Here is a 12,318-nt window from a genome sequence, read left to right on the forward strand (position 1 = left end):
GTGAGATCTCACATTAATATCCCCCTGAATGAATGTGTCTCAGGGAGAGGAGCCAAGCAAAAAACTTGACACGCTACGGCACCCGAGAGGACCAAATCATTGCGGAGAAAGGGCACAACACCTTGCCGGCGTGAGAGTGCTCATAAAGGCGGGCGGTATACATGCAGCCGGGCGCCGCGGCAGAGAATGAGTGACCACTGATCGGGATCGTTCCACACCCACCGAGCCAACCTCGACTCAACGTGAGTGTGGAACCAGTGAATAAGCTTGAGGAGTAGACACTTTTTTGGCAAGCGAGGTTCTTCAGGCCAAGACCAACCTCCTCCTTGTAGTGGCATACGCACGTCCCAAAGGAAATCCCAGTGAAACACATCAAGCGCCTTGACCTCAAACGCTGGCAGCAACATATCAGCCATGGTACATGTGGGGAGGGCGTCCAGCACAACGTTGAGGAGGACAAGGCGCACGCCGGGGGAGAGCAGTCACGTCCACCACCCCGACAAAGTACTATCCACACTAGCGATGAGAGGAAGGAAGTTGACATGCTTTAGCATTTCACCTAAGAGTAGCAGGCCGAGATAAGCTTGACGGAGCCCCTCAACCGAGAAGCCAAGGACGACGATCACCGAGTCCAACACGAGGGGGTCGATATGCATGGGAACAGGGGTGCTCTTGATGAAGTTGATGATGAGGCCTGATACGTCTACAACGTATCCATTTTTTCAAACACTCTTGCTATTGTTTTAGCCTCTAATTTGTATGAAACTAATTTGGACTGACGTTGTTTCTAACAGAATTGCCATGGTGTTGTTTTTGTGCAGAAATAAAAGTTTTCGTAATTGGACGGGAATTTTTGAAGATTTATTTTGAAATAAATAAAAAATACTAGAGCCAAGAACTACTGGAGGCCCCCCACCAGGTAGTCACATGGATAGGTGTTTGTCCATGTGGGACCCATGTGCACCTCCTTGACATTATAAATTCATATCTGCCTTGGAAAAACTTAAAGAGAATTTCATCGTATTTTACGATAAGGAGCCGCCCCTACCTCCTGTTCTTCGTCAGGAGCCCTATTCTGGAATCCGTTTCTGGCTCCAGAGAGAGGGAATCGCCGTCGTTGTCATCACCAATCCCTCTTCATCAACAATCTCATGATGCTCACATTCATGTGAGTAATTCCTTTGTATGCATACTGGAGGTCGATGGGATTTGGATAAGATTTCATATGTAATCATTGTCAATTAGGTCTTGATCTTTAGTATCCACTATGTTCTGAGATTGATATTGCTATAACTTTGTAAGGCTTATTTCTTGTCACTAGGGCCCGAGTGCCATGATTTCAGATTTGAACCTATTATGTTTTCATGAATATATTTATGTTCTTGATCTTACTTGCAAATTGTATGATACTTAGTTGGCATTAATGTTACTTGCTATGACACTCCCACTACAGGAGGTCTTAAACCTCATACAAGTCCTGGTAGGGAGAAATTTTGGCTAGTTTTATGAAGGTATTAGCATTATGGTCCTCAAGCAAGGCTTAATCCGTCGGACCGGGAATGGAATGAATACTCGAAACATGGATGACAACTATTTGCCAAGAGATAACATGCTCAGAGCACTACATCCACGGTTGGCCACCCCACCGGTTCTAGTTGAAGACCTTATCGATGGGGCGGCTAGAATATGCCACGGAGGATACAGGAGACATGTTTTGGTCGATTGCAATATGGCAAAGTGTGTATGTTCTGTGGGCATTGCCAAGGTGAATTAATGTTCATGCCTCGGTTTCAACGAATCATGAGAAAAGGAGCCATTGCGGCAGTGTGTAGGGACGAACACATGATTTATTTGGGTGCTTGGCCATAGTGTTGAGAAGTTTAACTCAACCAGAATCCTTGGAAGCTATGACATGCTTGTAAAGGAACCGAGGCTCACGAACCGAGAGTGTGTCAAGTCAAGAGAAAGAGCCAGCTGTCCCTTCCTAATGGTCTTTCCCCTGTTCGTTTAGTTCTTCCCTCGCAGTCTGATGAACAGCTGCTTAAGATTTTAGATGATGTTGGCATTTGCTTAGATTCTAGTTTGGGATCCCCCTCTTCTTTACTTGGTGTGATTAGGGCAAATGAATTAGCTCAGGCTGACATTGCTAAAGCTAAGGAGGCTGGGGTAGGTGTGATTGCCCCACTGGTTGTGGCCGGTGGGGATGTGGGGGAAGCTGACAGGTGTCAGGTCTCCCCGGTGGTTCATAAACGAGGGGCTGGGAAGCGTGCTAAACCCTGCAAGGCTCCGTGCAGGTCGAGTCTCAGAATTAAAAACCTCTCCTTCAAATGAAGGCCTTATTCTGGAATATTAGAGGTTTCAGCGCTAGGGGGCACAGGGACCAGCTTAAAGATTTGGTGCGTTATGAAAATGTTGATTTTATTGGCCTTGTCGAGACCCTCAAACCTTCTTTCTCCCCGAGTGAACTCTCGGCCGTTGCTGGGATAGATAGATTTAAATGGAACTATGTGGCCTCTGTTGGACAGTCGGGTGGTATTCTCCTTGGCACCAAAAATGATGTTTTTGACTTTGTTGGTTTTGATCATGGCATTTTCTGGGCCAGCACGGTGGTGTCTCATCGTACTCTCAACTCTCTTCTCGAGATCATGGTGGTGTATGGTCCGGCAGACCATTCTTTGTCTTACATTTTTCTGGATGAAATTTATAATAAAATTGAATCCTGTCAGCTACCCCTCTTGATTGGGGGTGATTTTAACCTGATGAGATATCCTTCTGATAAGAGCTCCTCTAATTTCTCTTGGCCTCTGGCTGATGCCTTCAATGCTTTCATTAGGGATACGGCTATTCGTGAAATACCTAGGGTTGGGGCCCGCTACACCTGGACTAACCGCCAAACCTCCCCAATTCGCTCTGTTCTTGATAGGGTTTTTCTTTGCCCTAGTTGGGATGCGATGTTCCCTCATGTGAGCTTACGAGCTCTTGCCATTGTAGGCTCTGATCACGCCCCCCTAATTCTTGACGATGGGTCGCGTTCGGTTGGTTTCCCGAGGTTCCAGTTTGATGCGTCTTGGTTACAAGTGGAGGGATTCCCCACCTTGTTGGCTCAGAAGATTACGACCTTCCTTTCCTCTACTCGCCGTTCTTTTGGCCCAATGGATGATTGGCATCAATGTTCTTATTTCCTTCGTAAATTCCTTAGAGGCTGGTCTAAAAACTACTATGCTGAGTCAAGGCGAGACAAAGCGAGGCTGGTTGCTCAAATTGGCGAACTCGACAATCGTGCGGATAGATCTGGTCTGTCCGAGGCCGAATAGAAGATTCGATATGGCTTAGAAGAGGCGCTCCTGGATATTCATCGGCAGGAGGAAGTGTATTGGAAGTAAAGAGGCACTATCAATTGGACTCTAAAGGGTGATTCGCCTACGGCCTATTTTTTTGCTATTGCAAACGGTAGACGCCGGAGATGCTTAATCGATAGCCTCCTGATCGACGGTGTTAGGGTTTCTGACCCTTCGGTGATTCTTCGCCATGTGGTTCAATTCTTCTCTAACCTGTTAGCGGCTAAACCTGAGCTGGGCTTTAGGCTTGCTCCGGCCTTCTGGTCTCCTCTTGAACAGATATCGAGCGCTGATAATGATTACCTGCTGATCCCCCCTTCTGAAGAGGAAATCTTCGAGACGATTCGGTCTGCAAACTCTAATGCGGCTTCAGGGCCTGACGGCTTCTCCATTCCTTTCTTTCGGCAATTCTGGCCTCAGCTAAAAGGCCTTATTAAGGCAATTACTCAAGGGTTTTGGTTGGGCACTCTTGACATCTCGCGGCTCAATTACGCGGTTCTCACCCTCATCCCTAAGATCAAAGGTGCTGACTTGATCTCTCAACTTAGGCCCATTGCTCTGATTAACAACTTTGCGAAGATTCCCTCTAAGGGCATGGCTACTAGGGTTTCTCCGATAGCCCATCGGGTCATTAGCCCTTTCCAATCTGCGTTCATAAAGGGGAGATTCATCTTGGATGGGGTACTTTGCTTACATGAGATAATTCATGATCTGCGGATTAAGGGTACCAAGGCTATGGTCCTTAAGCTCGATTTTGAAAAAGCGTATGACTCGGTGAGTTGGAATTTTCTCCGCCAAGTCCTACTGGCTAAGGGCTTCGAGGGTTCGTTGGTGCATCGCCTGATGCAGCTTGTCTCTGGTGGACACACGGCTGTGGCTGTGAATGGCCAAACTAGTAATTTTTTGCTAATGGTAGGGGCCTTAGACAAGGGGATCCGGTGTCCCGTTTGCTTTTCAATTTTGTTGCCGATGCTCTATCTCATATCCTCTCCCGTGCCGCATCTGCTGGGCATATTTCCCCGGTTAGCTCTCACCTTATCCCTAATGGCATCACTCATCTACAGTATGCGGACGATACCATCATTATGGTTGAACTTGACGAGACCAGTCTCACGAATTTGAAATTTCTTCTGCTTTGCTTCGAAGCTCTTTCGGGTCTTAAAATCAACTTCTCTAAGGGTGAGGTCATTGTGACTGGGGTGCATGATTCAGAAGCACAACGGGTGGCACATCTTCTGAACTGCTCTCTTGGGTCTTACCCTCTCAAATATTTGGGCTTACCTATCTCCCCTCTTAAGCTTTTGGCAAAAGATTTTGCCCCGATAGTTACTAAAGTTGGTAATAGAGTTCTACCATGGAGAGGCCGTTATAACACTCAGGCGGGCAAGGTTGCCCTAACTAACTCGTGCCTTTCTTCTCTTCCGATGTTCCTAATGAGCTTCTACCTTCTGTCCGGAGGGATACACACTGGTTTCGACAAGCACAGGGGTGCCTTTTATTGGAACTCCGCCGACAATAAACGCAAATATAGAATGGTTAAATGGAACCTCATCTGTCATCCTAAGGACAGGGGGTCTTGGCATTATAAATACTCGGGTCATGAACAAATGCCTTATGTTAAAATGGTGGTGGAAAATAATGTTTCTTGAGGAGCGTCCTACTTGGCTTTCGATTCTCAAAGCTAAATACTTCCCTTCCTCGAGCCCTATGTTCGCTTCTTCCTTTGGTGGTTCTCAATTTTGGCATCAACTTGTTAAAGTGCGACCGATCTTTCGGTCCCTTGTTAAATTTATAGTCAGGAATGGTAAATCTACTCGTTTTTGGTTAGATTGATGGGTCGGGGATTCCACGCTTGCGGTTGCCTTTCCGACTTTGTTTTCTTATTGTGCTGATCCCGAGATCTCTATCTTTGAGCTCTCGGTTCAGGGTTGGGTTTTAGATTTCCGGCGCTCTCTTTCCCCTGTGGAGTTGGAAGACTGGCAACGCCTTACTGCTTGCTTCCCTTTGCTCTCGGAGGAAGAGGATTCCGTTGTTTGGCCCTTTTCCCCCTCGGGGCGTTTCTCTGTTAAATCGGCGTACTATAAGCTTATTTCCGGCGGCCGCACTGCTAAGTTTAAGGATATCTGGTCAGCTCGCATACCTCCTAAGATTAAAATCTTTCTTTGGCAAGCTGTCCGTTGTAAACTTCCTGCGGCTGATCAAATTAAGAAGAGGAACTGGCCGGGCTCTGATAGATGCGAGCTATGTGGGGCTCTTGAGAATACAGAACATATCTTTTTTCACTGCTCCCTAGCTAAGTTCATTTGGAGTTGCATCAGACTTTGGCTTCGTGTGAATTGGAATCCTTCCTCTTTTGAGGATCTGCGGCGGTGTACTAATTCTCTATCAGGCCAGTCTAAGAGGGTATTCTTGGTGGGCTGGGCTGCGATCGGTTGGTTGCTTTGGACTACTAGAAACAAGTTCACGATTGAACACATTTTTCCGGCTAACCCTGTAAGTTGCTTATTTAAAGCCAATGTCTTTTTGCAGCAGTGGAGATCATTGATTAAGGAAGGGAACCTTCAGGCGTTCGACGACATGCTATCTAAAATGAAATCTACGGCGTCTTGCCTGCTGCGGCGCTCTACGAGGACGGCTTCCTAACTCCCTTGCTGCTCGACTGCTGGCCTGCGTGCCTTGTTAGGCTGGATGCCTTGTACTGATACTTTTGTTCCCTAGTTTGCTTAACTTCCGTGATGTTTTGTGCTGGTGTTATAACTTTGCCTGATGGCTTTATTTATAAAGCAGGCTATTGCCTTTTCTTAAAAAAAAGCCAGCTGCGTGCATCGGCAGACGAGTGTCGCACTCTCTCTCAAGTTAACACCCTAAAAAAAACTCTCGACTAGGAACGTAACGTGATGCGCCTTAATTAGAGAAGTCAAATTACATGAAAGACGAAATGGCCAATACGCTCCCCGCTTGTGCACGTAGTGATTTGTTAGTAGCGTGTGCGACTTCATTAATGTTAGAATAAATCCGAGGTACGCAGTCGATCCTTCGAGGAACAAGCAATCACAGATAATGACGACACCGAGATTTGTTAACGAGGTTCGGCGAACTCGCCTACTCCCCGGGGCAATGACTACGGGCGCTCCTCCTCGAGATACCGCAACACCGGCCACCTGGGCGCCGGCACAAGCCGCCAGCACCCCCTTACGAGCCTGTCGCTATCTAGTCGTCATGGGTTACAACGTGGGATGCCTCCTCGTATATAAGAGGCCAAGGGTACAACGTGTCCGACTCTGACACTACAAGTATCCTATCTACACTACAACATCAAGTCCAAGCGTAACCCAACTAGTACAAAATATTCGACACAAACACAACAAACTCCACCTTGGCGAATATTCTCCACCACCTTGAATTTGTCTATGCGTCAAACTTCCATGTACTCCGGACTTGTGTTGTCTTCTTCGTAGCTTACCGAGAGCTACTCGACGAGTCTGCCCCAGACCCGCCGCCGCCGTGAGACCCCGCTGCTACTCCCGCAACTCCAGTCTCCGTGACTCCACCTGCAATAGTGCTCCCTTGCAGCTTGTAAAGATGCGAAGCCGTCCTCGCTCCAATCATCACGGTCACCTCATCTTCTATGATTCTCATGGTCTTCTTATCCCAATCACAACGAAATACCATACCACCATCATGAAGAACACCAAGCGAAATTAGATTCCTCCTTAGCCCTGGCACATGCCTGACTCCCTGAAGCATCCGCTCAACTCCGTCAAACATCTTGATTTTGATGTCACCTACTCCAGCAACACGATAACCTGTGTCATCGCCCACATAGGCTAAACCAAACTCACCAGACTTGTACGAAGAGAACCACTCCCTGTTGGGTGTCGCATGAAAAAAGCAAGCTGAATCCAACATCCACGCTTCACCTTTGGTTGACCGTCTGTCTGATACTATGAGGACATCACTACTGTTGTCTGAGTCATCACCATGAGTTGCCTTATTAGCACATGCCCCACCATTGAGTTCTGGACAATCCTTTCTCATATGTCCCCACTGCTTACACTTCTGACACTGTATATTCTTTTTCTTTTTCTTGTTCTTCCCAGCCTCATATCCCTTCCGCCACTGCTCACCCTTGACTAGCAAACCTTCACCATGAGAGACTTCCACCGCGTTCTTCTTTCTCATATCATAAGATAGCAATGCCGCAGTAATATCCTCATTCTTGACGGTCTCCTTGCCATGCGTCAAAGTAGTGATCAAATGATCATAGGATGATGGCAACGAACAAAGAAGCAGAATTGCCCTATCCTCGTCGTCAACCGTCGCACCCAAGCGTGCTAGATCCGTCACGACTTGATTAAAGGCGTTCATATACTCCACAAGATCTGACCCCTCCTGCATCCTCATCTCATACAACTTTTGCTTCAGATACACCTTGGTCGTCGCAGTCTTGGACATAAACTGACTTTCCAGCTTCTCCCAGATCTTCTTCGGCGAATTCTCATCCATCACATGATAAATAACCTGGTCCGACAGACACAACCGTATAGTCCCGGCTGCTTTCAACTGTAACTCCTCCCAGTCATCCGCCTCCATCTTAGCTGGCTTGGCTTCCTGCAACAACGCCTTCAAGCATCCTTGTTGTGCCAACAAATCTTTCACCCTTGTCTGCCATAACCCAAAGCTTCTAGTTCCGTTGAACTTCTCCACCTCAAACCTGGTACCCGATGGCGCCATGGTTCTTTGTACGGCTGACCCTGCGAAAAATTATTCAAGCTTTGCACGCGATGTCCCAAGTACGCGAACAAGATCTCCGCGTACTAATAGCAAAACCAACCAAAAAATCCTTCCGGTCTTCACCTGTTCTGCTCCTGTCTTGGCTCAACTCTTGGATGCTAGCGATTGTTTCGCCTCTGCCCTTGCTTCCGATGGATGCCTACGATGGATTTCTCTTCTGCCGATCTGATCTGCTTTTTGCCTGTCCCTTTGCCTGGCTGCCTTCTTATATAGTGCGCGACTGCACGTGCACGGCTCCAGCAGTCCGGCTCGGCTACGAGGACTTCCCGGGACTTGGTCCTGTTTTTTATTCCAAACAAATGTCGAACATACCTGGCTGTACACGACCCGGTCTTGCGCACCTCGGTACACACGCGTACGCGCTCACGCAGCCGTGCGGCTTTTCCTCCTGGGCCGCAGCCCAAGCACGCGCCTTGCGCTTCGCGACTCGCCGCCTGCCGAGTTCCACGCTGCCGCCGCCGCGTGATACGCTCCTGCAGCTGCATGCGCTACACGAGTTACCCGCCGTCGTATTGCTCCTTCTCGATCTCGTCTGATCGCAGCCATCGGACGGCTTCCATGAAAAATTCCCAACCGATTTCGATACTGATTTCTTCGTACACCATCTTCGCGCGAACTGACGACGATCCATTCTCTAGATCAACAATCCACAACCTCCAGATAACCTAGCTCTGATACCAGTTGTTAGAATAAATCCGAGGTACGCAGTCAATCCTCCGAGAAACAAGCAATCACAGACAATGACGACACCGAGATTTGTTAATGAGGTTCCGCGAACTCACCTACTCTCCAGGGCAATGACTACGGGCGCTCCTCCCCGAGATACCGCAACACCGGCCACCCGGGCGCCGGCACAAGCCGCCAGCACCCCCTTGCGAGCCTGTCGCTATCTAGTCGTCATGGGTTACAACGTGGGGTGCCTCCTCATATATAAGAGGCCAAGGGTACAATGTGTCCGACTCCAACACTACAAGTATCCTACCCACACTACAACATCAAGTCCAAGCGTAACCCAACTAGTACAAAATATTTAACACAAACACAACAATTAGGACACATGCAATATGATACTAGTACAATTTCGTCCTGTTGTAAGCCGACGGTAGGGTGGATTGACTCCTTGTTCGAATGGCGCGTGATCATTAATGTGCGTGCTACCGTCTTGCACAACAGCTCCACAACAGCTCCAGATACTAGATGGGCAGGGTCAGAGTCGGAGTCGGAGCCATTAGATGTTTAGCACTAAGAGAGAGGCACCCGCTCGTGCACAGCATCTTCATAGCGGACGCACATGCACATGCTCATACCATTTCAGGCTTCATATCGGCTGTGGCCGAGCTGATTGCACTCGCACCGCAGCACGTACAGATTTTGTCATTGCTAATTTAACGGATCTGTCGCCTTGCACGCGGCCGCTACCCCCTTGGCAAAGCAACACTTATACTACCTCTGTCCTGCAATATAAAACGTTTTTGCAGTTCAAGTTGAAGCAAAATCATCTTATATTAAAAGACGGAGGGAGCATTTATTTTTCTTTTTTCAAAACTACTTTACGTACTAGAGTTAGCTTTTCGATCCTTGTATGACAATACAAAGGTCCTGATCCACGTATATGATTTGTCTTTATTTTCATTTTAATCCATGTATGAGATTTGTCTGCAGTCGAATTTCGTAAAGTTGGACTACATTTATATTTAAGACATCAATATCTAAAATATTAAAGTTATACAATATAAAACCTAATTTTATGATGCATCTAATGATATTGATTTTGAATTGTGAATGTTGATATTTTTTTGCTACACACTTTGTGCTCACTCGTGCACACCTTTGATCAATTTTCTCGTCAGTCACTCATTCTCAAATTGTTGTAAGCCAAGCGCGCTTACCTTTGAGGTTCATTGCGAACGGGCCCAGAAAAGAAGGAATTCCTTATTGATATGAGTAATCTATCATCTTTGTTAGGCCAGAAAGTCACATTTAAGATGGAATAAACTGATGGGTTTGTTTGGGAGAGAGGGGAGAGAATGAGCATGCAGATGTGACACTGATTTCGAAGCTTTTCATATATTTGATGTCTTGGCACAAAAATCTTTAGAACAAGACCATTTTTAGATATATTTTAACTAGTTTGATTTTTTTCTTCAATCTGTACTTTTTTAAACGAATGAAATCAGTTTTTGAAATGATAAATTAATTTTCTTGTTTTAATAGAAATACATTTTTGAATTAGTAAGTATATTTTCGTAATGAGTGAAATCTATTATGTGAATCAAGTGAAATCAGTATTTAGATGAGTGAAATATGCTTACTGAAAAGAGTGAACTGAGGTTTTGAAATGAGTGCCCTTATTTTTATTTCAATTGAGTGAAATCAGTATTAGAAAAACAGATTTTACTCATTTCAAAAAACACATTTCACTCATCTGCGCCCAAAAAATGAGTATGCGTATTTGTCGTGTCAGTGGAGGGGATTGTGGTGCAGATTTGCCAATCTACATGCATCCAAAAATTAGTTAGTAAACATTAGTAGTACATTTTTAAAAAGTACTACAATATGGTATGCATTACGTCACACTAGTAGAATACGGAGCTTTAATACCGGTTCTGGAACCGGCACTAAAGGGTGGAGACTAAAGCCCCCCTAGTCCCGGTTCAACACGAACCGCCACTAAAGGCCCACCATGTGGCACGAGCCCGCGCCGTGGTATGGGGGACCTTCAGTCCCGGTAGTTGGGTTTTTTTTAATCTTTTTTTGAATTTTTTTTTCCGATTTTCAATTTTCTGAATTATTTGACGATTTAGTCTCTAATCACCCCTCATAACTGCTCAAGTGTGGACCACTCATTCCAAATCTTCTAACTTCCCGACCGGTCACCCATCCTCTCACTACTCCAGCCTGAACATGCTTAACTTCTGAGTCATATTCCCCCTAGTTTCCAAGTCTGCACTTGTTGTTTTCCTGACAATAGTAAGCTGTCAATCCTATTAACCCTCAGGAGTTTAGCTTGAGCATGAAATCACACGTTTCACCGTTTGAGTTTGAAACTTTTATTCTAAAAACCAATAATTATTTAGTAACACTAATATTTGTTGAATAAGTAGTTTGACCATAGTTTGACCAGATTTGACCGAAATTCAAAAAACTGAAATAATTATTTATTAACACTAATATTCTTGAATAATTATTTAGTAATACTAATATTTCTTGAATAAGTAGTTTGACCACAGTTTGACCAAAATTCAGAAAAACTGAAATTTGAGCATAACTTTTTTTCCTTTTAGAATTTGAGGATTCTAAAAATTTACAATACAGCCTATGGCGGTCAAAATTGGATGCGGATTTTCGTTCTGAACATTTTGATATATTATACTTTTTTTCCGACATCGTATGCAAAATATATAGTCGTTTTACTTTTTGATCACACATTTTTACAAAACATGTCCAAATTTAAGTTTTTAAATTTTCCTAACTAGTAGATGTAGTAACATAACTACATCTCAAGGCATTTTAATTTTTGAAGTTTTTATCATTTTCTTTTGTTTTTTTTAAAATGAAATGGCGATACACGGGGGGCCCTTTAGTCCCGGTTTGTGTCTCCAACCAGGATACAAACCAGGATTATAGGTTAGACCTTTAGTCTCGGTTTGTGTCACAAACTGAGACTAAAGGGGCTCATGGGGCCCCGGCCTGACGCCAGCCTGCCACCACCCCTTTAGTACCGGTTCGTGGCACGAACCGGTACTAAAGGTTTAACACGAACCGGGACTAATGCATAGCCGTTCGAACCGGCACTAATGGTACCATTAATACCAGGCCAAAATTGAACCGGGACTAATGTGTCTCATGTAAGGTCCTTTTTCTACTAGTGTCACAATTACCACCATTTGCTCCTTTATTGAGCAATCTCTAGGCTCATCAATAATTATTGACAAATTCTTATCTCCAATGTCATTCTTGATAACTTGGCTTATCTCCACTGCAAAAGATGAACTCCTCGTAGTAGAAAGTTGGCACAACATCTTAGATTGATGAAGCCATAAAAAACTCCTCGTAGTAGAAGTTGTCGCAATAAAAAAGGTACCTACATGGTGTGCCCGATCGGTCCTTGCTATTCCATCTTGATTAATATATATGTATGTATACTTTTTTTTGCTATATAGTGTGTATGAATACTGAGATATTC

This window comes from Triticum aestivum, unplaced genomic scaffold (assembly GCF_018294505.1).
Source record: "Triticum aestivum cultivar Chinese Spring unplaced genomic scaffold, IWGSC CS RefSeq v2.1 scaffold11157, whole genome shotgun sequence".
Lineage (NCBI taxonomy): Eukaryota > Viridiplantae > Streptophyta > Magnoliopsida > Poales > Poaceae > Triticum > Triticum aestivum.